The sequence below is a fragment of the Manis javanica genome, chromosome X (assembly GCF_040802235.1).
Source record: "Manis javanica isolate MJ-LG chromosome X, MJ_LKY, whole genome shotgun sequence".
Taxonomy (NCBI): domain Eukaryota; kingdom Metazoa; phylum Chordata; class Mammalia; order Pholidota; family Manidae; genus Manis; species Manis javanica.
The window spans coordinates 35,555,683-35,583,062 of NC_133174.1; the positions used below are offsets into that span (position 1 = coordinate 35,555,683).

At 37.4% G+C, this 27,380-nt stretch overlaps 1 long non-coding RNA gene across 1 annotated transcript in view; it reads right to left on the reverse strand.

Annotated features, from left to right (window-relative positions):
• Positions 1-5,458, reverse strand: part of LOC140847522 (uncharacterized) — a 57,782-nt gene extending 52,324 nt beyond the window's left edge. Inside the window, exon 1 of the long non-coding RNA XR_012127569.1 lies at positions 5,158-5,458. This is a non-coding gene — a long non-coding RNA (uncharacterized lncRNA). The remainder of the gene's footprint in view (positions 1-5,157) is intronic.
• Between the last annotated feature and the right edge of the window lie 21,922 nt (positions 5,459-27,380).

The window sequence follows — 27,380 nt, forward strand, 5'->3', positions numbered from 1 at the left end:
TGTTTCTTAGGTATTCTATATCCTTATATATTTTTTATCCTTTTGATCTGTCTTATACTGAGAATATTAAAGCATCATCTTTTATTATTAGGGTGTGTCTACATATATTTCTTTGCATATCCTGGAGTTTTGGTTGCTGTGTAATTTAATGCATAAATGTTCATATTCATTGTATCACCATTTTGTATGAGCGCCATTAGCACATACAAAAAATATCCTTCTTTGTCATGTTTAATGCATTTGGGTTAAATTAAACTTTGCCCTTAATTCATCAGCATCTCTTATGTCTGCTCCCTTTTTGTTTCCATTTGCTTAATATACCTTTCTTAGACCTTCATTTCTGGCTTTCTGAATCACTTAGTTGTGCATGTGTCTCATATCTGTGGTATATAGGTGGATTTTGTTTTGTGAGAAAATTTAAAGTATTTTTCTTTTAATAAATGAGCATGTTAGTTAACTATGGCTAAACAAACAAATAACTCCACCACTTTGTAGCTTCAAATAACAAAAATTTACTATGGCATAGTTTCTATGGGTCAGGAATCAGGGAGTCACTTAGCTGGAATCCTCTGTCTCAAGGTCTCTCACAAGGCTGCAATCAAGTTGCTAGCCAAGGCTACAGTCATCTCAAGGTTCAACCAGGGAAGGATTCACTTCCAGGCTCTTGTAGTTGTTGTCAGGCCTTGGGTCCCTGGAGGCTGTTGGCTGGAGGTTTCAGTTCCTTTGCCATTTGAACCTCTCTTAAGGGCAGCTCACAACATGGCAGCTGGCTTCTCTCAGAACAAGTGATAGGGAGTAAGACAGAAGCCACAGCTTTTGCAACCTAATCTTGGAAGTAATATTCCTTTACTCTTGCCATATACTAATCATTAGAAACTAGTCATAAATTTAGCCTATACTTAAGGGAATGGAATTACACAGGGGCTTGAATGCCAGGAAGAAGCAGGGGACTCTGGGATCATCTAAGAGGCTGCCTACCACAGTTTGCCTCTGGCCCTCAGTGATTCACTTCCCCTCCACATGCAAAAGACACTCACCCTGATCAAGATCCTCAAAATTCATAAACCATTACAGTACCAGCTCAAAATACAGAATCTCACCACCTAAATAATGTACAGGTGTAGCTTCTTGGATGTAGTTCCCCTTGTGCTACAAATGGGACAGGCACAGGATAAACACTGTACATATTCCTATTTATAAGTGGGGAAAATAGGAAGCACAAAGGAGTCACTGGTCCACAGAAATTCTAAAATCCAGCCAGGCAAATGTTGCTTGTTCCTTGATTATATTTGGGCACTTGGTTCCATTTGCTTGGCTTTGGGGTTCATCTTCTGAGTCAGCATTTGCAGATAAGTGGTTTTTCTCAGCCCACTACCTACCAGTAGAATTCTAGGAATCCAAGAGCCTCTTTTCATTTTAATTTCTCTCTCTTTTATGGTACATTTTGGTTGTGGTTTTGCTGATAAAGTTTTCTCATTAACTCTATGGGTACTCTATAAATTTCCTTATGATTCACTCCATTAGAGAAAATCCACACCTATAAATCTCTTTGAGATAAATCCTTCTTTACCTTGTGTTCCTGCCAAGTGGGCTATGGGACAGCACTCCTAAGGTTTTGATTTAAAAGATCTGTGGTTGAAAATATTTTCACGTGTCTGTTGGCCATCTGTTTTCTTCTTTGGAAACTGTTCAGATCCTCTGCCTTATTTAAAATTAAAAATATTTTTTATCAGATTATTTGGTTATTTGGTGTTGAGTCATATATGAACTGATGGTTGCCACTGGAGGGGGTGGGATGGGGGGGATGGGTGACACAGGTGAAGTGGATAAATAGGGACAAACTCCCAATTATAAAGTAAATAAGTCATGGAGATGAAAAATACAACATTGGGAATATAGACAATAATATAATATCTTTGTATGATGACAATTGGTAACTACACTTATTGTGGTGAGCATTTCATAACATGAAATTGTAGAATCACTATGTTGTTTACCTGAAACCAATATAATATTGTATATTAACTATACTTCAATTGTTTAAAAAAGGATCTATGCGATACATCCTTAATCTCTTTAAAGGGCTTTATGTGTGACTGAATATAACTCTAAAGATCTAAATAGAATCTTTGATATTTCTTAAGTATTAACAAGGAATTTTACAGTCACACTCTTAATTTCCAGACAATGGTTTCCTGGAAGTACCCTGGATTTGATTTTTGCTCAAAAGCCATTTCTTAATTTTTAACATTGTTTGCCATTTGGTGGAGCTAAGGATTGTCCAAACCATAAGTCCTGGCTCCTTTTTTTAAAACAGTCTTTCTCTCAATTTATTTCTCTCCTCTCACACTTTATTATAAACAGCAAGACCAACCAGGTGGCACCTTCAACATTTTGCTTAGAAATAGCCTTAGCTAGATCATCCTGTTTATTAGGCACATTTTCTACTTTCCATGTAACTGCAGACAACAACTACATTCTGCCACTGTGTCACAACAATCTCCTTTCTTCAAGTTTCTAATAACATTTTTCTCTCTTTGTCTTGAGCCCTCACTAGTATCATCCTCAAAGTCCAAAATTTGATAGTGTGTTCAATGCCTTTTAAACATTTATGAACACTCTCCCCAAAGTTTGCTGCCCAGTTTCAATGTCATGCCCGTATTTTCGTTATTTGTTATGGTAGTACCAGATTTCCAAGTACAAAAATCTGTACTCTCTCCCTATTGGTATATAGCAAATTTCCCCAAAATTTGGTGGCTTAAAACCACAAACATTGTTTTTTAGTTCCAGTCTCTGTGGGACAGAAATCCTGGCATGGCTAGCTGAGTGCCTCTAGCACAACATCTCCCATAAGGCTCAAATCAAGTTGTGGATGGGTTTAACTCACTGTGGTAGGTAGCCTCTGATGATAGAATATTGTTCTTATTTTTTCAGTCATTCAGCTTTACTGCTTTCTCTCTGATCCCTTTTACTTCTTAATCACCTTTCATTATCTTGGGTGTTTTCTTGTCTTTCTTTGATGCTCCTTATTAAATTTCATTTGAAGTTATTCTCCCTTGGGTATCTTATAATTGATTCTTTATTTCCAAGATAATTTTCCCTTTCTTTAATTCTTTCCTGAATTAAGCCAACTCTCTTTCTGTATATTCCTGGTTTGGGACTATTCTTTTCTTAGTTTTTAAAATTTCTAACAAAGTGGTTTTTCATATCCTCAAATACAGGTTTGATGATATTTAATTCTCACAGTTCTCTTCTGTTTTATGGTTGTTTTGTGTATGGGAACTTTTCCTTATGTGTGAAATTTTCCTCATATGTGTGAAATTCCCTCATATGTGTGAAATATTGTTTTCTGATTTTTTAGAATAGCTATGTGGAGATTTGCTGATTTTTGTTTTGTTCATTTTCTGTGGCATTGGAGGATTTCCCAAGATTCCTAGTTAGTAATGTCTTTCTCTCAACATAGCAAACTCCAGACCCTTTGAACTGATGTATTTGTTTGTTTGTTTTGGTGAGGGTTGGAAGGGCTATGTGTCCTCTGGTTTTATGATTCTCTTCTGTCCTGGAGGACCCTATATTTCCCCCTTTAGCGTCTTTTCCTTTTCACCTACTTGCCAACTGGAGCCTCTCTCTTCTTCATTGACTTTTTTTTTCTCTCTTTTAGAAGCTATGCTTCAATGCCTGCCTCCATAAACCATAAGTACTTCTACATTCCTTTTCTATAATCCATGCTCTGATCTATTCAGATGCTCCTTCAGAATATTCAGACTAAGGCAGATGTAGTCTTTCTGATGAGGGTTTTGATCAGTTGTGGGTCCCTTCCCTGGCTTCCCTCCTTTGTCCTCCCCACATGTTTTCTCCTTTCACATTGTGGTTGGAGAGTGAGTTAAGATGGCAGCATGGAAGATTGCACAGGGATTTGGCAATTTTAATTTTTTTCACCTACACTAACTTTGAAGTTTTGGCATTCTGTGTCTTCCAGTTATTCTGAGGAATTCATTTTTGTGTAAGTTTGTATTTCCCATCTTGTCACTTGGTATTGTGTTGGGAAGATAATGGTGGGAGACTGGTAGCTTGGTAGCCACCACTGCCTTCAGCTAGCCAGAGGCTCTCCTTTTTTTAAAAAAATACTGCTAAATACTTTTTCAAAGTTTGTCTTCTTTGCTAAATTGAAAGCTTCAAGAGGGCAGGGACCAGGTCTACCTTGATCTGTTCTATCCCTTTTGCCTAGTACAGGAGCAATTACCATAGAGTAAAAAGAACACTGGACTTCAGAGTAATGAATCAGGTTCAGAAGTTTTGTGTTTAGCTACTTAGCCTATTGAGGCCCTTGATTCTATCTATAAACAAGGATCTCAGGGGGTTGTTGTGGAACAAGATCAAGTATGAAAGTGCCTGAGAACTGTTATTGTCCCATCCGTGTTTAGCTAACACTTACCTAACACACACACACACACACACACACACACACACACACCTCTACGTTAATAACCTATATAGCTTTCTTTCTTACCTCATGCAATCCTAAGTATTTGGTAATTACACTAAACCTTTTTGCATGTAAATTTTTCAAAGTAATCTTTCATCATCTTTTTCTTATAAATAAAAGTGTCTCAGGTCCCATTTCCTAAGATCTAGCTTTAGAGAACTCTTCTTATATCTTACTTGTATAAAAAAAATTCAGAACACAAATTAAAATGTTAGTGCATATTTTGTTTTTCATATAGGTAGGCAGCTTATGTCTGTAGTTTATGTTAATATCAAAACCATAATATCAAAAACTTTAATCATGAAATTGAAAACAGTCTCATTAATAATAGTAAAAATAAAATGATACCTATTGATAGCTTACTGTATGTCTGTCACCATTTAAAATACTTTAAAGTTATCAATCCATTTAATCCTCACAATAATAGTATGAGATAGGTATTATTATTATTATTATTATATAAATAAGAGAAGTAAGTTAATTGCTGGACATCCACAGCTGTTAAATGGTGTAACCAGTGTTTGAAACCAATGAAAAAGATATCATAAGTTAATTAAGCAAATGGTAAAATATTACTTATGCAGGTGGACTCTTCTTTAACTCCTACTAAAGCTAAACATTTCTAAGAAAAAGTAAATATCAAGCAGACAAGATTACTTTGAAATACTCACAAGAGAGGCTTGAAATCTTCAATTCCCTGCAAAGGGAAAGTCAAAGCTTCGAGTCAGAAGATTGGAAGAGAGAGAAGATAGATATGGGCACAGGCTGGGGAAACTCCAACCTTAGATAACAGTTGAATTTTCAGATCTGTCCATCCTCAAGGGAGAGAGCACAGCCTGTCGGTAATGTCTGAAATGCTGAGCTTCAAGGCAGCCGATTAAGATGCTCTTACTTTTCACAGCAGTTCTCTTTAGAATTCTCTGACTTGGAAAACAAATGAAGCAAAATGAAGTTAATGACTCTTTCAAGTCCTTCCATCGGAGGCTCCCAAATGTTATCCATTGCATCAGTGAAAAATGTGCCAGGAGGAAAATCAGTTGTTCTGGGGCACAGTTAGGGAGGAGGAGAGGAACAAGGGGATGCTCAGGCTAAGATCCTAAAGATGGTACAAAGTTGTTGGCTCCAGCTGCAGAAAATGAAGGAACTAGCATTGGGAGGTGACATAACCATTTAAATTCCAAGCTGTATCCCACAGTTCCCTCCTTAGAGGCCAGCAACCACAACATCCATATTAGGAAATCAGTGCTCCAACCTTATTATTAGATTTGGGAAAAAAATGTGAGCAGGTTTGGACATCCATTAGAACCCCAGGCATACCTGACTTCTGTGTTATTAGGTACAATTAGCAATTAAATCCTTGGCTTTCCTCTTTTCTTACCCAAGAAGTTCACCTTGTGATTTTCTCAAAAACTCTCGTTTAGGTCCAGAATCTCTCGCTGAGCTGGGAACATGGTTTTACTAAGGAAAAATAAGCCTCAAACATATTAGTTACTTAAAAATATACACAAGAGGCTTGAAATCTTCTACTCATTGGAAAGAGAAGATTTCTGTACTGTCTTTGTCAGCTGAATATTGATCAAGACATGTAAAATTTAACCTATAACCTCAGCTAAAGTTGCTGCCCTTACTGTGAAATTTGTTGACTATACTAGAATCTTCTCAGCCATTGAAAACTCATAAAAACAGGTTGGAGAGTTAATGCAAATATCATCAAAATCTTATAAAAATGAATAGAATATCAAACAGTATTTTTATGCATTGGAACAAGAACTTGAAAAATAGATGTCTTTTTCTAGGTCTGCCAAACACATTTCAGAGGTGGTCAGGGAGAAGAGTGGGGAGAGGGTCTGTAGGAATTATTCCAGATATGTTCCTCCTTTGACATGTCTTAGAGTCGGGAAAGGGTCACAGTTGTGTGTTTTTTTTTTTCCTTTTCTCATCCCCACCCTGCAACATTACTTGAATTCTGTGATTTTGGCATCAAAACCATTCATGAGCTACAGACCAGTCACATATCACTTCCTATGCACACTTAGAACTGCCTATAAATAACAGATCTTCATGATGGAAAGTGGAAGCCAGTCAAAGTCCTTCTCCTCCTCCTCCTTTATCATCAAGACATGATGATTTGTTAAAGCTCAAGTGGTCATCACACTTAAGAAAGTCCTGCTAGGCCAGCCTGCCCTCCAAGTGCCCTGAGTCTAGAGAAAAGATGAAGGAAGAAAAGGTTTGAATAGCTCATAAGATACATCTTTATCTGGTAAAATGATTAATTGAATTTGGGGTAAATACCCAGAACATGAACAAGAATGTGACTGGAAAACAGTAGTCATTTCACATATTTCCATATGGTGGTCACATTTGGGATGACTCTTTCCCAGGAATCCTGGATATCTGATGTATTATTTCTTTCCTTTGGTCCTGATTTTTAGGAAATATTTGTTTATAGCCAAAAGAGCCGAGCAACTGCAGTACAGATATAAGACCCATTGCTATGCAATATCTCAGCGTGGAAAACTGTAATTCCCTTGCCAGAAAGTAAGCAGTTACTTAAGGATGGATGTTGCAGAAAAGAAGTAATGAGAAACTCAGTCCTGAGAGATCAGGGAAGGTCACTTCAGGATGATGATGAAGGGAAATGAAGCTGTGTTTTTGGGACCCAAATTAATACATGAATCTGTAAAAGCATGCAGGCTGACCATAAGATGAATGCATATTCTTCTTCCAGCCAAATTATAGTTTATCACTCTTCTCGGAAGGATTGCCTCTCTAGTGCTAACTCCAAGGAAGCCTGCTCCCTGGTGAGTTGTCCCTGATGGGTATAAATTTACCTTTTATCATCTATTGTCCACTGGTGACAAAAGGAAACTAATTAAGTATAATTTTCAGGTTTTCACAGTTGAGGTCCCCTCAGTGGCCTGAGAATTACTTGCAGGTCTGGAATGCTGCCAGCTCTGTGTTGGATCTGGGCAAAGATCCTGCACTCATATAAATTCTAGAGTTAATGGTGAAATGATAGAGTCACAATTCGTGGGAAGCATATTTTTCTGTCCTGAAGAATGAAGTCCCTGCAGATGTATAGTGAATGCACCGCTATTGTAAATTCTCCTAAAGCTTCCTCCTAAATCCACAGTCTCCCAAAGCATTTCAAATTTGTGACATTTTCTATTATTCTTAAATGTGGTGTTATCATGGCTTATTTACTTAAAGCCTCACTATACACTGGTGAAGAAATTTCTTGGCATAGTGTTGCAGTGATATCATTAGTTTCTCTGTATGAATAAATGCTCCCAAGATGGCTTCATGGCAGCCACATACACAGATTCCCAGTGTTCATGTTCATGTCTCTGAATGGTAAAATTGATTTCTTTTTACAGCATTTCTATTCTTTCCATTCCAGAGAAGTCTGCCAGCTGAACAATTAACTGGGATTGCGCAATAACTTATTTACTCTCATTTGCTTACTGTATGAGGCATACATTGTTGTTTTGTGGCCTACACTGCTCTGGCCTTTAGTCTTGATTCTATCACATGCCCATGAACAATACCTGGAATATCGTAGATGCCCAATTAAAAATTTCTAGATGAAATTCATAAATGGATTAACCTCATATATAACCAGCTTGCCTTATTTCTTGGATCTTAGGCTTATTCAATTACATACAGTGGAGTAACAATTTCACCAACTGTTCCAGTGAATACCTTTGGAGAACCTGTCAGCATGGCAGACCTGGAAGTAGGTCTTGTTCCAGCTTCACCAGAGCACAGATGTACCCTTGCTGATTAAGTTGCCTGGCATGCCAATGAAGCTTTGGAAACTAAATCTAACACTTGCTGTATAAGCTTAGAGCTGAGATACTGTCCTGACGGGCACAGGCAGGAACTGTCATCACTGCTTCTCCCAGGACACTGATGCATGCATTATTCCTGTAGGTAAGTAGACAATTAAAAAGTGCATATTTGGTGCTCACTTTGGCAGCACATATACTAAAAAGTGCCTATTTGTAGGACGCTTTGTTGGGACTGTGTTCCTTTATAGATAGGTACTTTCTCTAGAAGTATTGCATGTGCATAATTCCTCTTTATGAATTACAAACAATTACTGGTTTCCATGCATGAACAGTTTTATCTGCTTTGGCCCAATTAAATTTGGCAGGATCAATATTTGGGAGGGAGAAGTGTATGGTTTTATAGGTAAATCTGTGAACATTGCTTCTTACTGAGCTCACTGTATACAAACTGCTTTTCATGTTAACAGCACTGAAAGGCTTCCCTGAACCTTCATCAAATGGGTTAAATGACACTCCTTGTATTAAGCCTTACAGCATATCTTTTTAGAAGCTTACTGCCTGATTGTTTCTAAATAATGCATTTAACAGGAGATAACCATGATGTCTTCCTCAAAAAGTATCACATATTTAGACACAGTCAACCAAAAAGCCCCATATTCAGAAGTCTATACTTAGATACCAGCTGTTTGTTTTGATTTCTAATTCATAGTTACTCATTGAATGGGTTTTGCAATAGGAGATGGAAGAGGATTTTGTTCCCTTACATATTATATGTATATAAGGGTTTCTCTTACTTTGAAATGAGGAAGTTAAATTAATTCCTTTTAGTGATTATTTTTTTTTACTAAACATAGCCAATTTTGCCCTTATTTCTGCTTATACAATGAGAATTATTTCCCATAATAATAATAATTATTTCCCAGGTATTACAAAGGCCTAATATTATACTTTAATATCATCATTATTACAAAGGCCTAATATTACACTTTAATATCATCATGAAATGGGATCATATTTTTGAAATGTTTCCATGTATTTACATAATCTACAACTAGGTTCTAGGCATGTCCTGCCTCATGAGAGTTTCACTGTTTCAGGAGAAGGGTAAATACACTCACCAGAACTCTGTTATTTCTCAACACCAAAGGTCAAATTAAAGTTTTATTTGTGTTACTAGGAAAACAGTGAACTTGAAAATTCGGTCTTGGGGAGAGGGAGAAATTTTCCTAAATTCCTTTAACATATTAAAGACCAAGCATGGAAAACTCACCGTAGATATTTCTAGTGTTCCCCAATACCCAACCAAGCTCTTTGAATTTAGTGAGGCCATGCATCTACCACGTCTAATGGACCGTGAGCAGAGTGTCTTTTCTGGACTGACAGTGAAATACCTCTGTTCAACCTTCCATTTCACTGGTGAGCCTGGAGTGGTTATTAAAATGGCAGAGCAGCAAGACCGAAGCAGTCTGCACTGCTGGGACATCTCATGGAAGACAGCTGCACTGGAGGGTCACCTGACCTACAACAGACTTCAGGTGTTCCAGAAATAAACTTCATGTGTTAATCTACCAAAATTCAGGGGTTGCTTATTACTACAACATAATTTAATCCTATTTTGATTAGAAAAGGCTTGGGTCATTGTATTTCCTCCCATGAGGTTGAGAAAAGACCTCTTCTGTATGAACCAGGATATGAGTTTTACTGCTCCAGAACAGGAGGAAGGAAAGGCAATGAGCACAACTCTTATGAATGGAAGGATTATAGGACAAAGAAGGGGGAAGAAAGGGAGATCAAGACAGGCCGGCATGGATGAGGGCCTTTGTTTTACTGTCTCAGTATGGTGGTGGTAGAGTAGGAGCACAGATATTTAGATTCTTCCAAAGCTTTCTTATTTGTTAATCTCATTTCCCATTTCTCATTGTATATGTTTAATTTTATCATTCAATGATTTAAGTTTACTCCTCCCTGGCCCTGGAGTTTTTACTGTTACATCAACACAATCTTATGTAATTTCCTTTTTAGTCTTTAAGGTTATAGTCATTGGTATTCATTTAGACTCAGGATCCAATGCAATAGAAGCATTGCCTTCCAAAACTGGCTTCAAAGATGATTTGCTTGGATAAAAGACAGTTAGTGTATGTCCGAACTCCCTGATTACTGGAGTCAGTCACTATTTTCTCTACAAGCTGTAGTGTCTCTGACTGAGATAACAATTTCCATTTTTCTTTCTTCTGAATGCATTTGCAAAATTTTCTTCTAACCAGTGCATTCCACTGCATTCTTAATATTCCCACTGCTTCTTGGGCAAGATTTGCTCCTCTGTTATTATGATGCTTTCCCAGGGATTTGCTTCTCCCTGGTTTCATCCAAGGTAATTTTATTTCTAATACTTAATAAATGAGATTAAACATCTTTGGCTGTAAACTAAGATATGGTGATGGGGATGTAGCTGAGTGGATTTGGAAAATGAGACTCAAGTCTAGGTGACTGGGGTATTCCTTCAGGGAGGCAAGACTTTTTTTTTGTAACCTAGGAGTTTGAATTCTAACCAACTGCATGGTATCCAATCTGAATGGATGAAAGAAAGTGGACCTCGAAAAGATGAGTAAAAAATTTTCTCTAAAAGGGAGACACACTGATCTGAGAGTCCTGCTTATATTACAATGGACAAATAAATTTTGGAGCACTATGTTAGCCCGCCCCACTATAGTAGATTTATCAATGGCCAGAACTATCCATCTCCTTGGCTCGAAGTTCATGCTGACCACACAACTTTTACACTACTATTTTGGTTTCCCAGAGACCTTGATGCACTGGGCCATGGAGATTAATGTTTTTTCTGAGTTATGGATAAAGTGACCATATGTCTGTTTTTTCCTAGACAGTCAGTTTGTACCTCTTGTCCAAGCTTAATGAACAGTTCCCTTTTTCCAATCTTAAAAAAGGGTCAGATTGAACAATAAATTATGAGGACACTCTAGTTTATGGGTAATTCTTTAGCAATGAATTTATTTGAATTCAATTTATACACCAGCCTTTTATAAGTTTGTTCAGATGTAATCTGTCCCTGAGACCCTGATCAGCACAGATTAGACTGACAAATAATTTGCTAGATCTGCAAACATGAGGAACAGATTCCAAACTATGGGATTCTACCGAGAATGTGCTACCCTGTGAAATCCTATGTGATCTCAGATATCGCTAATTCATTTCTCAGTGTCACGTATGTGAAATTATGGTAGACTTGCTTATAGATTTCTCTTCTAGGTTACCCTTAACTTTGTAGGCAATTGCCAGCTTTTAAATTGGTCATGAGAGATTTTTAAGAGGAGAAGAAGTTCTTAAAATTAATTGCAGCTCTTGTGAAGAGTCTTAAGGATGTCTGGAATCACTAGGAACAGGATACTGAGTTACTGTAGGACACTTGGGCAATGAAGACTATTAGAATTTAAACTCAGAGAAGTTGAAGGCAGCAATGAGAATAGACTGTGCAGTTGGCAAAAAACTATGTAACAGCTAAGAAAGATGTTGATGCCCTAAATATAGTTGTCTCATCATTGAGTATTTAGGTTGCCTATGGTATAGACTGTTCTCCTGATGATACGTAGGATCCACTCTTGTAGAATTCATAAGGACTCATGTATCCAGCAACTCCCAATGTTAAGTACAACCAAGAGCTAAGCAGCAGCTGTGCCCTGACCTGTCTGTGGTATATCTGCTGTCTGTTGCTTCCAATGGTTATGGTATTCCTTGACTTATGGGTAGACATGAATGATAAATTAATGTTTCTGGTTAATAGCATGTGGCTATTTTATTGAGGGGCTTGTCACAATCAGTCATAACACCAAATAAAATAGGACTGCTATAAACCTACCACTTGAATTATATAATATTCAAACTACCAACTCAGTGTTTCAGAAGGCATTTTTAAAGTTCTGTTTGTGACTGTCTATTCTCAGGGGATAGGATAGAGAAAGGGTGAAGGAGATATTCTTTATATTAGGAATTATTGCGTCTGATGTTTTTCAATTCATAAATACGGTGGCCAACATTTGCTTATATGTGAGATGAAGTTACTCTTTTAATAGTATTTTTCGTCCTTGTATGTTTGGTTTACCCAGACTTATTTAGACTCTAGATGTTTAAAGTAAATTTTTAAATACAAAGCTTTTTAAAAAGAGATAATTTTTCCCCATAATATTCTCAAATGTAAACTGAGTATTTCTTTCCTTCTTTAATTACAATGTAATGATTCCTCTTAAGTGCTAGAAACATGATCATGATCATGATCAAACCAATGATTTTCAGTAAGGGGAGGATAGGAAATATTTTTTTCAACTGGTCAGCTACTTATGAAGAGGTGAAATAAGCCTGAATCTCCTTTTCACTCAAGTGAACCTGTTGACTTTATTTGATAGTAATGACTGGACTTTTAACCCCATATCTATTGTCACATGAATGCATCCAATCAGTTTTAGAATCTATTCTATGGAAGTAAAGCAAAAGTTTGCTTTATGTGCACACACACACACACACACACATATGCACACACATAAACATACACATGTGTGCATGCATGTATGTGCACATTTGGGAGTGTGTGCATGTGTGTGTGTGGTTTCCTTCAGTAACTTGGGGTAGTGAAAAACCTAGGAAGAATCAAAATGTCCACAATATGTGAACAGTTGAATGAATTGCAGTACTATATTCATGCTGTGATAGTTAATTTTATTTGTCAACTTGATTGGGCCACAGGGAACCCAGATATTTGGTTAAATATTCTGGGTGTGTCTGTTAGGATGTTTCTGGATGAGATTAGCATTAAAATTAATAAACTTTGGCTAAATCAGATTGCTTTTCCTAGTATGGGTAGACCTCATCCAATCAGCTGAAGGCCTGAATAGAACAAAAAGGCTGAGTGAGAGGGAACTCCTCTTGCCTGACTGTCTTTGAGCTGGGACATTGATTCTTTCCTTCCTTTGGACCATACTGAAACACTGGTTCTTCCTATGTATCAAGCCTACCACCCTTCGGACTGGAACTTAGACCATCAACTCTCCTAGATCTCAGGCTTTCGGACACAGACTGGAGCAACACTATTGGCTCTCTTGGGTCTCTAGCTTGATGAATGTAAATTTTGGAATTTTTTGTCCTCCATAATTGTGTGAGCCAATTCCTTATGATAAAATCTGTTTATACATACACACATGCACACGCACCCTATTGGTTCTGTTTCTCTAGGGAACACTGACTAATGCACACACCATGGACTATCACACAGCTGTGAAAAATGAGATGGAGCAGTATTTATTGACTTGAAGGATATCTATGAACTATAATATAATGCATATGGTGTGATGCATCTGATATTATTCCAACAGTGTTAAAATGAAATAATAAGAAACATGTGTATGCATGTACATGTATACATATGCATGCTTATATTTGAATGGAAGGGTAAAAAGGTGTGGTTGCACTCACACCAGGCTGTCCACATTAGTTTCCAGGCTAGAGAAACAAAATGGAATGGAAGGGTTATTAAATGTTTACTTGAATATTTTGTAGTATTTCATTGATTGTGGTAAGTTATGCTAATTTTATGATTTTTGAAGAATATTTTTGAGGTAAAATTTACATAACATAAAATTCACCATTTTAACCACTTAAAAATCTAAAATGCAATGATTTTTAGCATATTCACAATGTTGTGCAACTGTCACCAGTATCTAATTCCAAAACATTTACATCATCCAAAATAAAACCCTATACCTCCCAATTTGACGCTCCCCCCATGCCCTGGAAACCACTGATCAATTTGCTATCTGAATGGATTTGCCTATTCCAGATGTTTAATATGAATGGAACATAATATGTGGCCTCTTATGTCTGGCTTCTTTCATTTAGCATAATGCTTTAAAGGTTCATCCATTTGGCACATGTTTCAATGCTTCATTTTTCTTATGGCAAAATAATATTCCATTGTATGGATATATTTTGCTTACGGATTAGATTGTTTACGAAACTGATTGGAGGCATTCGTGTAACAGTAGACATAGGGTGAGAAGTCCAGTCATTACTATCAAATAAATTTTGCTTGTGTATTCATCAATTGATGGACACTTGAGTCATTTCCTTTTTTTTGATTTTAAGGAATAATGCTGCTATGAACATTCTTGTACACGTGTATACATATATGTGTGAACATATATTCTTTAAGTGTGAAGATAAAGAGTATTTTGGACATTCAACAAAATAAATTAATAGCCAACATATGCCAAATAAAAATTAACTCAAAGAAGGTCATAAAAACTTCTTTGAAGAGATGTACTCTATTTCTACCTTTTCTTGAGGTCAATAGCTTCCTTTCCTGAGATTTATTTTTCATTTTGCCAAGCACAGTAGCAAAACTTCTATTCCTGTTTAAATATTTGCTTATGCATTATGTCACAAAATTTAATATTACCCTAGACTGAAAATTCCAGAGAATCTCAACTGAACATGAGAAGTGTGTGCATGTGTGTGTGGGCTGTGGGGAGGTGTGTGGAGTGGAGAAAGTGAATACATGCTAAATGCTAATCCCAGATAGAGAGATGGATGGCACAGCTAATGATTAACTCTGCATTTTCACATTTAAATATAAAGTATTTGTATAATTAAATTTATATGTATTTTTATGTGCATTAAAATTTCTATTGAAATATAGAAGTAGGATGTATTGGAGGGGAATAATGGACAAAGAGAATTTCACAACTCAACAAAATAAATTAACAGCCAACATATGCTAAATGCAAATTAGCTCAAAACTTAGGGAATGGGGGGTGGAGCCAGGATGGCAGCATGAGTAGAGCAGTGGAAATCTCCTCCCAAAAACACATAGATCTATGAAAATATAACAAAGAAAACTTTTCCTAAAATAGAGACCAGAGGACACAGGACAACATCCAGACGACATCCACACCTGCAAGAACCCAGCGCCTTGTGAAGGGGGTAAGATACAAGCCTCAGCCCAGCAGGACCTGAGCACCCCTCCCCCCAGCTCCAGGCGGGTGGAAAGAAACCGGAGCGTTTTTTTTTTTTTGGCGAGTGCTTTTTGGAAGCCTTAAAGGGACAGGGACCTCAGTGCTAGGGAGGCAGGGCAGCGGGACCGGTGAGCTGGTGCCTGGGACCGGTGCCTGAGGACAAAGAATATCACGTGTTTTTCCCTGTGGGACCAGTGGGCGGGTGCCTGAGACCGGTGCCTGAGGACGGAGGAAATCGTGCATTTTTATCCTTTTTTTTTTTCTTTTTGGCGAGTGCTTTTTGGAAGCCTGAAAGGGACAGGGACCTCGGTGCTACGGAGGCAGAGCAGCAGGACCGGTCAACGGGTGCCTGGGACCGGCGCCTGAGGACAAAAAAAAAATCGTGTGTTTTTTCCTTTTTTTTTTTTTTCTGTTTCCTCTCTCATTGTTGCTGTTGTTGTTTTGGTTTGGAGAGTGCTTTTTGGAAGTCTTAAAGGGGCAGGACAGGACACTTAGACCAGAGGCAGGGAATCTGGGGATCTCTGGGCACTCTAATCCCCTGGGCAACAGGGAGCACAGAGGCCCCTTACGGAGATAAATAGCCTTCTGGCCACTCCCGCTCCAACGAGGATACACCACTTTGGAGGAGCAGCCCCAGCCAGGCCACGCCCACAGCAACAGCAGAGATAAACTCCATAGCAAACTGGCAGGTAGCAGAAGCCCTGTCTGCGCACAGCTGACAAGCATAAGCCACTAGAGGTCGCTATTCTCCCAGGAGAGGAAGGCCACAAACCAACAAGAAGGGAAGCTCTTCCAGCGGTCACTCGTACCAGCACTGCAAACTATCTCTATCAACATGAAAAGGCAAAACTACAGGCAGACAAAGATCACAGAGACAACACCTGAGAAGGATACAGACCTAACCAGTCCTCCTGAAAAAGAATTCAAAATAAAAAACATGAACATGCTGACAGAGATGCAGAGAAAAATGCAAGAGCAATGGGATGAGATGCAGAGAAAAATGGAAGAGCAATGGGATGAACTCCGGAGGGAGATCACAGATGTCAGGAAGGAGATCACAGAAGTGAAACAATCCCTGGAAGGATTCATAAACAGAATGGATAAGATGCAAGAGGCCATTGAAGGAATAGAAGCCAGAGAACAGGAACGTATAGAAGCTGACATAGAGAGAGATAAAAGGATCTCCAGGAATGAAACAACACTAAGAGAACTATGTGACCAAGCCAAAAGGAATAATATTCGTATTATAGGGGTACCAGAAGAAGAAGAAAGAGGAAAAGGGATAGAAAGTCTCTTTGAAGAAATAATTGCTGAAAACTTCCCCAAACGGGGGGAGGAAATAATCGAACAGACCATGGAATTACACAGAACCCCCAACAGAAAGGATCCAAGGAGGACAACACCAAGACACATAGTAATTAAAATGGCAAGGATCAAGGACAAGGAAAGAGTTTTAAAGGCAGCTAGAGAGAAAAAGGTCACCTATAAAGGAAAACCCATCAGGCTAACATCAGACTTCTTGACAGAAACCCTACAGGCCAGAAGAGAATGGCATGATATACTTAATGCAATGAAACAGAAGGGCCTTGAACCAAGGATACTGTATTCAGCACAACTACCATTTAAATATGATGGTGGGATTAAACAATTCCCAGACAAGCAAAAGCTGAGGGAATTTGCTTCCTACAAACCACCTCTACAGAGCATCCTACTGGGACTGCTCTAGATGGGAGCACTCCTAAAAAGAGCACAGAACAAAACACACAACATATGAAGAATGGAGGAGGAGGAATAAGAAGGGAGAGAAGAAAAGAATCTCCAGACAGTGTATATAACAGCTCAATAAGCGAGCTAAGTTAGGCAGTAAGATACTAAAGAAGCTAACCTTGAACCTTTGGTAACCACGAATCTAAAGCCTGCAATGGCAATAAGTACATATCTCTCAATAGTCACCCTAAATGTAAATGGACTTAATGCACCAATCAAAAGACACAGAGTAATAGAATGGATAAAAAAGCAAGACCCATCTATATGCTGCTTACAAGAAACTCACCTTAAACCCAAAGACAAGCACAGACTAAAAGTCAAGGGATGAAAAAACATATTTCAGGCAAACAACAGTGAGAAGAAAGCAGGGGTTGCAATACTAATATCAGACAAAATAGACTTCAAAACAAAGAAAGTAATAAGAGATAAAGAAGGATACTACATAATGATAAAGGGCTCAGTCCAACAAGGGGTATAACCATTCTAAATATATATGAACCCAATACAGGAGCACCAGCATATGTGAAGCAAATACTAACAGAACTAAAGAGGGAAATAGACTGCAATGCATTCATTGTAGGAGACTTCAACACACCACCCACCCCAAAGGATAGATCCACTGGGCAGAAAATAAGTAAGGATACACAGGCACTGAAAAACACACTAGAACAGATGGACCTAATAGACATCTATAGAACTCTACATCCAAAAGCAACAGGATATACATTCTTCTCAAGTGCACATGGAATATTCTCCAGAATAGACCACATACTAGCTCACAAAAAGAGCCTCAGTAAATTCCAAAATGTTGAAATTCTACCAACCAATTTTTCAGACCACAAAGGCATAAAAGTAGAAATAAATTCTACAAAGAAAACAAAAAGGCTCACAAACACATGGAGGCTTAACAATGTGCTACTATATAATCAATGGATTAATGAACAAATCAAAATAGAGATCAAGGAATATATAGAAACAAATGACAACAACAACACAAAGCCCCAACTTCTGTGGGACGCAGCGAAAGCAGTCTTAAGAGGAAAGTATATAGCAATCCAGGCACACTTGAAGAAGGAAGAACAATCCCAAATGAATAGTCTAACATCACAATTATCAAAACTGGAAAAAGAAGAACAAATGAGGCCTAAAGTCAGCAGAAGGAGGGACATAATAAAGATAAGAGAAGAAATAAACAAAATTGAGAAGAATAAAACAATAGCAAAAAACAACGAAACCAAGAGCTGGTTCTTTGAGAAAATAAACAAAATAGATAAGCCTCTAGCCAAACTTATTAAGAGAAAAAGAGAATCAACACAAATCAACATAACCAGAAATGAGAATGGAAAAATCATGACAGACTCCACAGAAATACAAAGAATTATTAAAGACTATTATGAAAACCTATATGCCAACAAGCTGGAAAACCTAGAAGAAATGGACAACTTCCTAGAAAAATACAACCTCCCAAGACTGACCAAGGAAGAAACACAAAAGTTAAACAAACCAATTACGAGCAAAGAAATTGAAATGGTAATCAAAAAACTACCCAAGAACAAAACCCCGGGGCCGGACGGATTTACCTCGGAATTTTATCAGACACACAGAGAAGACAGAATACCCATTCTCCTTTAAGTGTTCCAAAAAATAGAAGAAGAAGGAATACTCCCAAACTCATTCTATGAAGCCAAAATCACCCTAATACCAAAACCAGGCAAAGACCCCACCAAAAAAGAAATTATAGACCAATATCCCTGAGGAATGTAGATGCAAAAATATTCAATAAAATATTAGCAACCAGAATTCAACAGTATATCAAAAGGATCATACACCATGACCAAGTGGGGTTCATCCCAGGGATGCAAGGATGGTACAACATTCGAAAATCCATCAACATCATCCACCACATCAACAAAAAGAAAGACAAAAACCACATGATCATCTCCATAGATGCTGAAAAAGCATTTGACAAAATTCAACATCCATTCATGATAGAAACTCTCAGCAAAATGGGAATAGAGGGCATGTACCTCAATATAATAAAGGCCATATATGATAAACCCACAGCCAGCATTATACTGAACAGCGAGAAGCTGAAAGCATTTCCTCTGAGATCGGGTACCAGACAGTGATGCCCACTCTCCCCACTGTTATTTAACATAGTACTGGAGGTCCTAGCCACGGCAATCAGACAAAACAAAGAAATACAAGGAATCCAGATTGGTAAAGAAGAAGTTAAACTGACACTATTTGCAGATGATATGATACTGTACATAAAAAACCCTAAAGACTCCACTCCAAAACTACTAGAACTGATATCGGAATACAGCAAAGTTGCAGGATACAAAATTAACACATAGAAATCTGTAGCTTTCCTATACACTAACAATGAATCAATAGAAAGGGAAATCAGGAAAACAATTCCATTCACCATTGCATCAAAAAGAATAAAATACCTAGGAATAAACCTAACCAAAGAAGTGAAAGACTTATACTCTGAAAACTACAAGTCACACTTAAGAGAAATTAAAGGGGACACTAATAAATGGAAACTCATCCCATGCTCATGGCTAGGAAGAATTAATATCGTTAAAATGGCCATCCTGCCCAAAGCAATATACAGATTTGATGCAATCCCTCTCAAATTACCAGCAACATTCTTCAATGAATTGGAACAAATAATTCAAAAATTCATATGGAAACACCAAAGACCCCGAATAGCCAAAGCAATCCTAAAAAGAAGAATAAAGTAGGGGGGATCTCACTCCACAACTTCAAGCTCTACTACAAAGCCTTAGTAATCAAGACAATTTGGTACTGGCACAAGAACAGAGCCACAGACCAGTGGAACAGATTAGAGACTCCAGAAATTAACCCAAACATATATGGTCAATTAATATTTGATAAAGGAGCCATGGACATACAATGGCAAAATGACAGTCTCTTCAACAGATGGTGCTGGCAAAACTGGACAGCTACATGTAGGAGAATGAAACTGGACCATTGTCTAACCCCATATACAAAGGTAAACTCAAAATGGATCAAAGACCTGAATGTAAGTCATGAAACCATTAAACTCTTGGAAAAAAACATAGGCAAAAACCTCTTAGACATAAACATGAGTGACCTCTTCTTGATCATATCTCCCCGGGCAAGGAAAACAACAGCAAAAATGAGCAAGTGGGACTACATTAAGCTGAAAAGCTTCTGTACAGTGAAAGACACCATCAATAGAACAGAAAGGAACCCTACAGTATGGGAGAATATATTTGAAAATGACAGATCCGATAAAGGCTTGACGTCCAGAATAGATAAAGAGCTCACATGCCTCAACAAACAAAAAACAAATAACCCAATTAAAAAATGGGCAGAGGAACTGAACAGACAGTTCTCTAAAAAAGAAATACAGATGGCCAACAGACATATGAAAATATGCTCCACATCGCTAATTATCAGAGAAATGCAAATTAAAACTACAATGAAGCATCACCTCACACCAGTAAGGATAGCTGCCATCCAAAAGACAAACAACAACAAATGTTGGTGAGGCTGTGGAGAAAGGGAAATCCTCCTACACTGCTGGTGGGAATGTAAATTAGTTCAACCATTGTGGAAAGCAGTATGGAGGTTCATCAAAATGCTCAAAACAGACCTACCATTAGACCCAGGAATTCCACTCCTAGTAATTTACCCTAAGAATGCAGCAATCAAGTTTGAGAAAGACAGATGCACCCCTATGTTTATCGCAGCACTATTTACAATAGCCAAGAATTGGAAGCAACCTAAATGTCCATTGGTAGATGAATGGATAAAGACGATGTGGTACATATACACAATGGAATACTACTCAGCCATAAGAAGAGGAAAAATACAAACATTTGCAGCAACATGGATGGAGCTGGAGAGTATTATGCTCAGTGAAATAAGCCAAGCAGAGAAAGAGAAATACCAAATGATTTCACTCATCTGAGGAGTATAGGAACAAAGGAAAAACTGAAGGAACAAAACAGCAGCAGAATTACAGAACCCAAAAATGGACTAACAGGTACCAAAGGGAAAGGACCTGGGGAGGATGGGTGGGCGGGGAGGGATAAGGGGGGTGAAGAAGAAGGTGGGTATTAAGATTAGCATGCATGGGGGGGGAGGGAGAGAAAGGAAGGTGGGCTGTACAACACAGAGAGGACAAGTAGTGATTCTACAACATTTTGCTAAGCTGATGGACAGTAACCGTAATGTGGTTGTTAGGGGGGACCTGATATAGGGGAGAGCATAGTAAACATAGTATTCTTCATGTAAGTGTAGATTAAAGATTAAAAAAAAAAAGAAAGAAAGAAAGAAAAGGGGGATTACTCCTTGATAGGATAAAACTATTGATAAATCAAAGATCAACGCATGCTTTAAATATCCTTAATGTTGATCACTTAAAGGGTCTCAGATGATCAGCTATGGAGGTACTCTTTTCTGATAATATTCCTTTCTCTTAAAAAAAAAAAAAAAGCAGTTCCTGTGTGCTGACCTCCAATGAGTTCTGCACAGTGGTATAGAGGGCATGTGAAAGTGTGGGCAAAGGGTCTTTTTGTTTCTCTGCAGAAGATCAAGGCCTAGCTTGGATACCCAGAAAATGAACTAAGATACGATATGAGGAGGAGCTTCCGGCATCAGCACTCTCTGGAGGACTTGTGCCAGGGGGATGATCATGAAAAAGCCTCCACAGGGATCCGGGCGATGCTGCGGTTGTGGCTGGGTCCACCCCATCGTTTCCTGGACTTGCCATTGGAATGAGGAGGGAGATGTCTAGGCAGGCATGTGCATACAGTGAGACAACAAATTTGACCGGATCTGTACTGTTGGAACTCAACCAGGAGTTGGGAGGGGTGCAAGTTGTAGCACTCCAAAATCTTATGACTATAGACTATCTACGGTTAAAAGAACATATGGGATGTGAACAGATCCCAGAAATGGGCTGCTTTAATTTGTCTGATTTCTCTCAGACTGTTCAAGTACAGTTGGACAATATGCATCATATCATAGACAAATTTTCACAAATGCCTAGGGTGCGTAAATGGTTTTCTTGGCTTCACTGGAGATGGATGGTAATTATAGATTTGCTTTGTTTATGTCACCGTATTCCTATTATGTTAATATGTTTTTGCAAATTAGTTAGTAGTTTAAATCCTATACATGCTTAAGGTACTCTACAAGAAGATATGGCAAAGAAATAATCAATCCTCCCATGTTTTCTTCCATATGCTACCTCTATACCTTTTCTTCTTCCTTCCTAATTACAACCCTTACATAGAATTCGTGCCTCATATCGAATTTACCGAGTATCATAATTCCTCCAGGTGGTAAAGATACCTCGAGACAAGTGCTGGGCATAGAAGCCACAGGGCATAAATCTGCAAAGAAGTAAAAAGCTAACCTTTTCAAACAATATGGCTTCTCTTTCACTTACCAACTTTACATCTCCCTGTATGGCCCCGAAAGATGACTGGTTAGCCAGAGACGGGTAAGATTCCTCAAGGGAGGAACAACCTAGGACAGGCATAGTTGCAGGGGAGCCATCAGGTGAGAAATTGGGGATCAACAGAGGTGAGGCTCAGAACCTCACCCCCCCCTGTTTTGAGAGAAATCTTCTGCATCCGTGGATGTTTTGCTGCCCTTGTCTAGCTTGGATTAATACTTAGTCCATAGGCACACACCTGATCATCTACATTTGCCCTCTTACAGCACTAAACTATATTTTCTACCTTTTTCTTGCATCTATCTACCGCTTCAGCATTTTATTAAAAATAAAATAATAATAATAATAAAGGGAGAAATGTGGGATCAACATATAAATCAAGTTTAAAAATCAAACGAATATTCATATTTGACCTGATTGTTTATAGTTCATAATGCATGATCAAAACCGAAAGTTTCTGTGATGAATGCCCTTGTAATGTTCACCATGTAAGAATTTATTCACTATGTAAGAATTCGTTCACCATGTAAGAACTTTTTCGTTATGCTTCAGAAGATTGGAGACTGATGCGAATTAGGCTTGAGATGGATTAATGATTGTACATCGAGCATTGACCCCCCTATACAGAATTTTATTGTTGTTAACAACCATTTGATCAATAAATATGAGAGATGCCCTCTCAAAAAAAAAAAACTTAGGGAATGGGACTACCAAAAAGATTGGAGAAACATATGCAAACATATAAATCCTCATACTAAACTTGAACAGACTTATTTCCCCAATAAACAAACAAAAAGAGACCCCTTAAGTTTATCAACTAAACCACATAATCCTCTACATTCACATACACCAAGAATAAATTCAAAATGGATAAAAAAATCTAAACCTAAAAAAACCCCCAAGGTATAAAAAAGTTAAAGTGTATTTGTATTATTTTCAAGTGGGAAAGATACAGATGTGAAAAAGGATAAGAATGACTGATTTTATCATATGAAAATTAAAAATGTTCCATATTCCCCCCAAAAAACAAATACTTGGAAGACAATACTTGTTATACATAATATATAGTGGATTAATATCAAGAATATACAAAGATATCCTATAAAATAATATGAGAAGTACAATCAACACTGAAGTAAAAAATAGATAGAAGAGATAGGAGTATTGTACTAACATACTGTGAATTACATAGACTCAAATGAAGAGAACCAAGAAATATTACTCGGCCATTGGGTAACAGTAAAGATTAGTAAGGTCAAGAGTCAGCACAAACTTGGGAAATCAGACTTTCTCATATATTACTGAAAATTGAGTAAATTGGCAAAATAACATTGGAGGATAATTTAGCAGTATGTAAACACATTTAGATGCTCCCTGATGTCTGTCATTGAGAAAGACTTGGCACACAGGACACAACGAAGTGTGGAGATGGAGATTAAATGCAGCATTTTTTGTGAATAATAGTGAAAAATTAGGAATAACCCAAATGACTGTCAATAAGGATATAGTCAAATAAGTTCTGGAAAATTCATGCCATCGAATATATGCAGCAGTTGAAAAGAATGAAATAATATCTGTTTGTACTGACACAGGAAGTTCACCAAGACATACTGCTTTTGAGGAAACAAGTAGAAAATGATTCCGATTGCTAACTTGCCAAGCTAAATATCTAAATTCCAAATATATAAATAAATTGCCAAAAAATGGAAGAATATCCACCAAGCCTTTCAAAGTGGTTACTGCTGAGGAACAGAGTGGGAATGCAGGAAGGGTTTGCTCTGTTTAATTTTGTTCAATGACATTTATTGTAACACTTGTCTATATTAAAAATACACACTATGATCTAATCTTGAAAAGCTATATTCTCAATAAAACTTTCATTCGTTTTCATTAGTAGCATTTTTTTCAATTTAAATTGCCCACATCAAAGACATATTTAAAGAATGCATTACAAATAGAAAAAAAATTAAAACCTAAAACAATGGTTTTCATACATAGATTGGTACAATTCCCACTTTCTGTCCATAACATAATTCAAAGAACTGGAGTAGACTACGAATCAGAGTCCTGGATTCTAGTCCACATCCACTAATGAGCTAACTCAGGCAAGTTGCCCACCTGTTCAGGTGTTATTCCATTATTTAAAGGGGATAGATTTGGCTATCTCCAAGGTCTAACAACCTATGATTCTATGACAATCTCTAAACCAAACAAATGTAGTTGAAGATGTTTATTATGACATCCATGTCCACAGATACCATGTCTTTATGAACTTTTCAAATTCAAGTAGTTTGCACCATTTTTTTTCAAGGAAATACTGGTCATACTATATATCTATATTGAGGGGAATTGTCACTTGATATAATCATTTTTAACAAAAAAAAGACCTTGAGAAAGGGCTTCCCCACAGTAAGATACTGGTAGATAATGCAAGCAGCAAAGTAGAGTGGGAATAGCATAATTTAGGAGTAAAGAAGGTATACGTTATCCGGAACTCCTCAAAAAAGCTATTTAAGGGCTCTGAACCTTATTATTTGCATCTACAAAGTGGAGTTAATACTATCTACCATTCTATTTTTCTATTTATAGTAATAGCCACCAGTTACTAAGCCCACACTATATGTCTGGCAATGTATCAAGCACTTAACACTGTATCTAATTTAATTCTCACAATAAATCTCAGCTGCAGAGGAAAGCTGAGTTACTCTATGACTCTCTGTAGGAGAATGCTGATCTATTGCTCAAAGGAGAACACATCTCTTACGGATGATGTAAGATCTCACTTTTGTTATGATGGGGCTTCCCATGATTTCTGAATGCAGAGCTTATTGCAGCTTATCAGTACTAGCACCATAATGATGTTCCTTTGGTGCCAAATAATGTTCCTTCAAACGTAAATCTCATTACTCTTAATTTATTTCAGAAACTCCCAATTAGAAAGACACTACAAATAGTGGGAAATTTAATGCCAAGTCATCTATCTGCTAGTTCTCTCTTTATAGTTTTGCTGATGAATATGTATTATAACTCTTTTCTTTGTATCTCCACTGATTCTAAATGCTACAACCATTCAATCTTTGTCAGCCACTTATAAAAGGTCAGCACCTTCAAGGATCTTGCTTACAGGAAGACTCATCAATGTACAGAGGAAATGCCTTCAAATAATACTTCCAAAACTATATGTAATTTTCAACTCTACCAAAATTAATTTATAAATGCCATTCCCATCAAAATACCTACGGGACTTTGAAAAATAGAATGAGGCAAGCTAACCCTCAAGTTATCTAGAAGACAAATGCATAAATTCAGCCAGGAAATTTTTGGAAAACAATGAGGAGGAGGTAAAACAAACAGGAAATAGCATATGAGTTGTGATTCGGCCTGAAATTTTATGAAGGAGCCTTCCTGGGTTAGAAGCACATCAGCAGTCATGCTCACACTAATTCTATTTATAGCAGTGTTCACTGGAGTAGCTACACTTAAGTCATTGTTTACAACATTTTTCTTTTACACATGATCAATGGGAATAAACTTATATTTTCTTAAAAGAGGGCATAGAACTAAGTCATATGCTATTAGTTGCTCAAAAGCTATTTCTCCTTCATTCTAAGGAAACCCTGATTTGGGTGGCAAGGTGACCCACTCCAAGGACAGCATCAAGTTTGACTATGAAAGCCATTATCTTGTTGGCAACAGAATAGAGGGGTGGAAAGAGCTTGCATCCTCAGTACATCATTAAAATGCTGGGCCACCTCTGAGACCACCCACTTGAAGGCTTCTTATTAAATAAACAGAACTGTGTTTATGCTTTAAGTCTTTTTCATCCAGTTGTCTATTACCTACAGCTAGAAACATTTCTAATTGATATATGTGATGTATGGGGTGTGGGGGAAGAAGGTAAAAAAAAAAGTATTCTAAAATACTCTTTGTTTACTGAAAGAATAAGCAAATATTCAAAAGTCTGTTGATTCACATGATACAAATAATGTCTTTATTGGAATCTATTGAAATTCTAAAAGCACATATAGAGATAAAATAGAGTTGGGAGGTTGAACACAGGGATTAGAAGCAGAAAATTACTCAACTATAAACAAATTTCCCTGTTTGATTCATCAAAGTGAATTTAATATTGTGAAATAACAAAAAGTTTCTTCTGAATATTTGCATGGCTCTATTTAATCATTTGTAACATTTAAAACACACATATACACACAGCACAGATCTCTGGGGTTCAATGAGTTTTGACAATTGCATATATCTGTAGAATTAGGATGTCAAACTAGATATAGAACATTTCTATCACCTGAGAAAGTTCTCTCAAGAGACAATCAGTAATCAATCTCATTTCTACCACCATAGATTCATTTTAACTGTTCTAGACCTTAATGTAAAAGGAATAATATAATGTGTACTCTTTAGGAGTCTTGATTCTTCTGCTCAACATATATGTAAGATCCATCCATGCTGTTGAATTTATCAGTAGTTTATTCATTTTTATTGCTGAGTAGAATTCCATCATATGAATAAGTGTGCTTAGCCATTATTCTGTTGGTGGATATTTGGGTTGCTTCCAATTGCTGGCTACTCAGAATATTTTTTCTCAGCCGGTGGTGTGAAGCCTGAATCTTGAGAACTGGAAAAGAATGTATCATTTGTCTTGTTAAGAGCCTGAGGGAAACAATAAAGTCAATCTCCCATTCCTTCCAAGTTTTCCTGAAAAAGTCATTCTTGAGGGAGGCAATAGTAATTAGTTCCTAGATATACAAGGATTGCCATGAGTTGCTCGAAGTGAAATGTACTTAGGAATGAAATTTAATTTCTCTAAGCCTCAGTTTCTCATCTGTAAAATGTCTTTA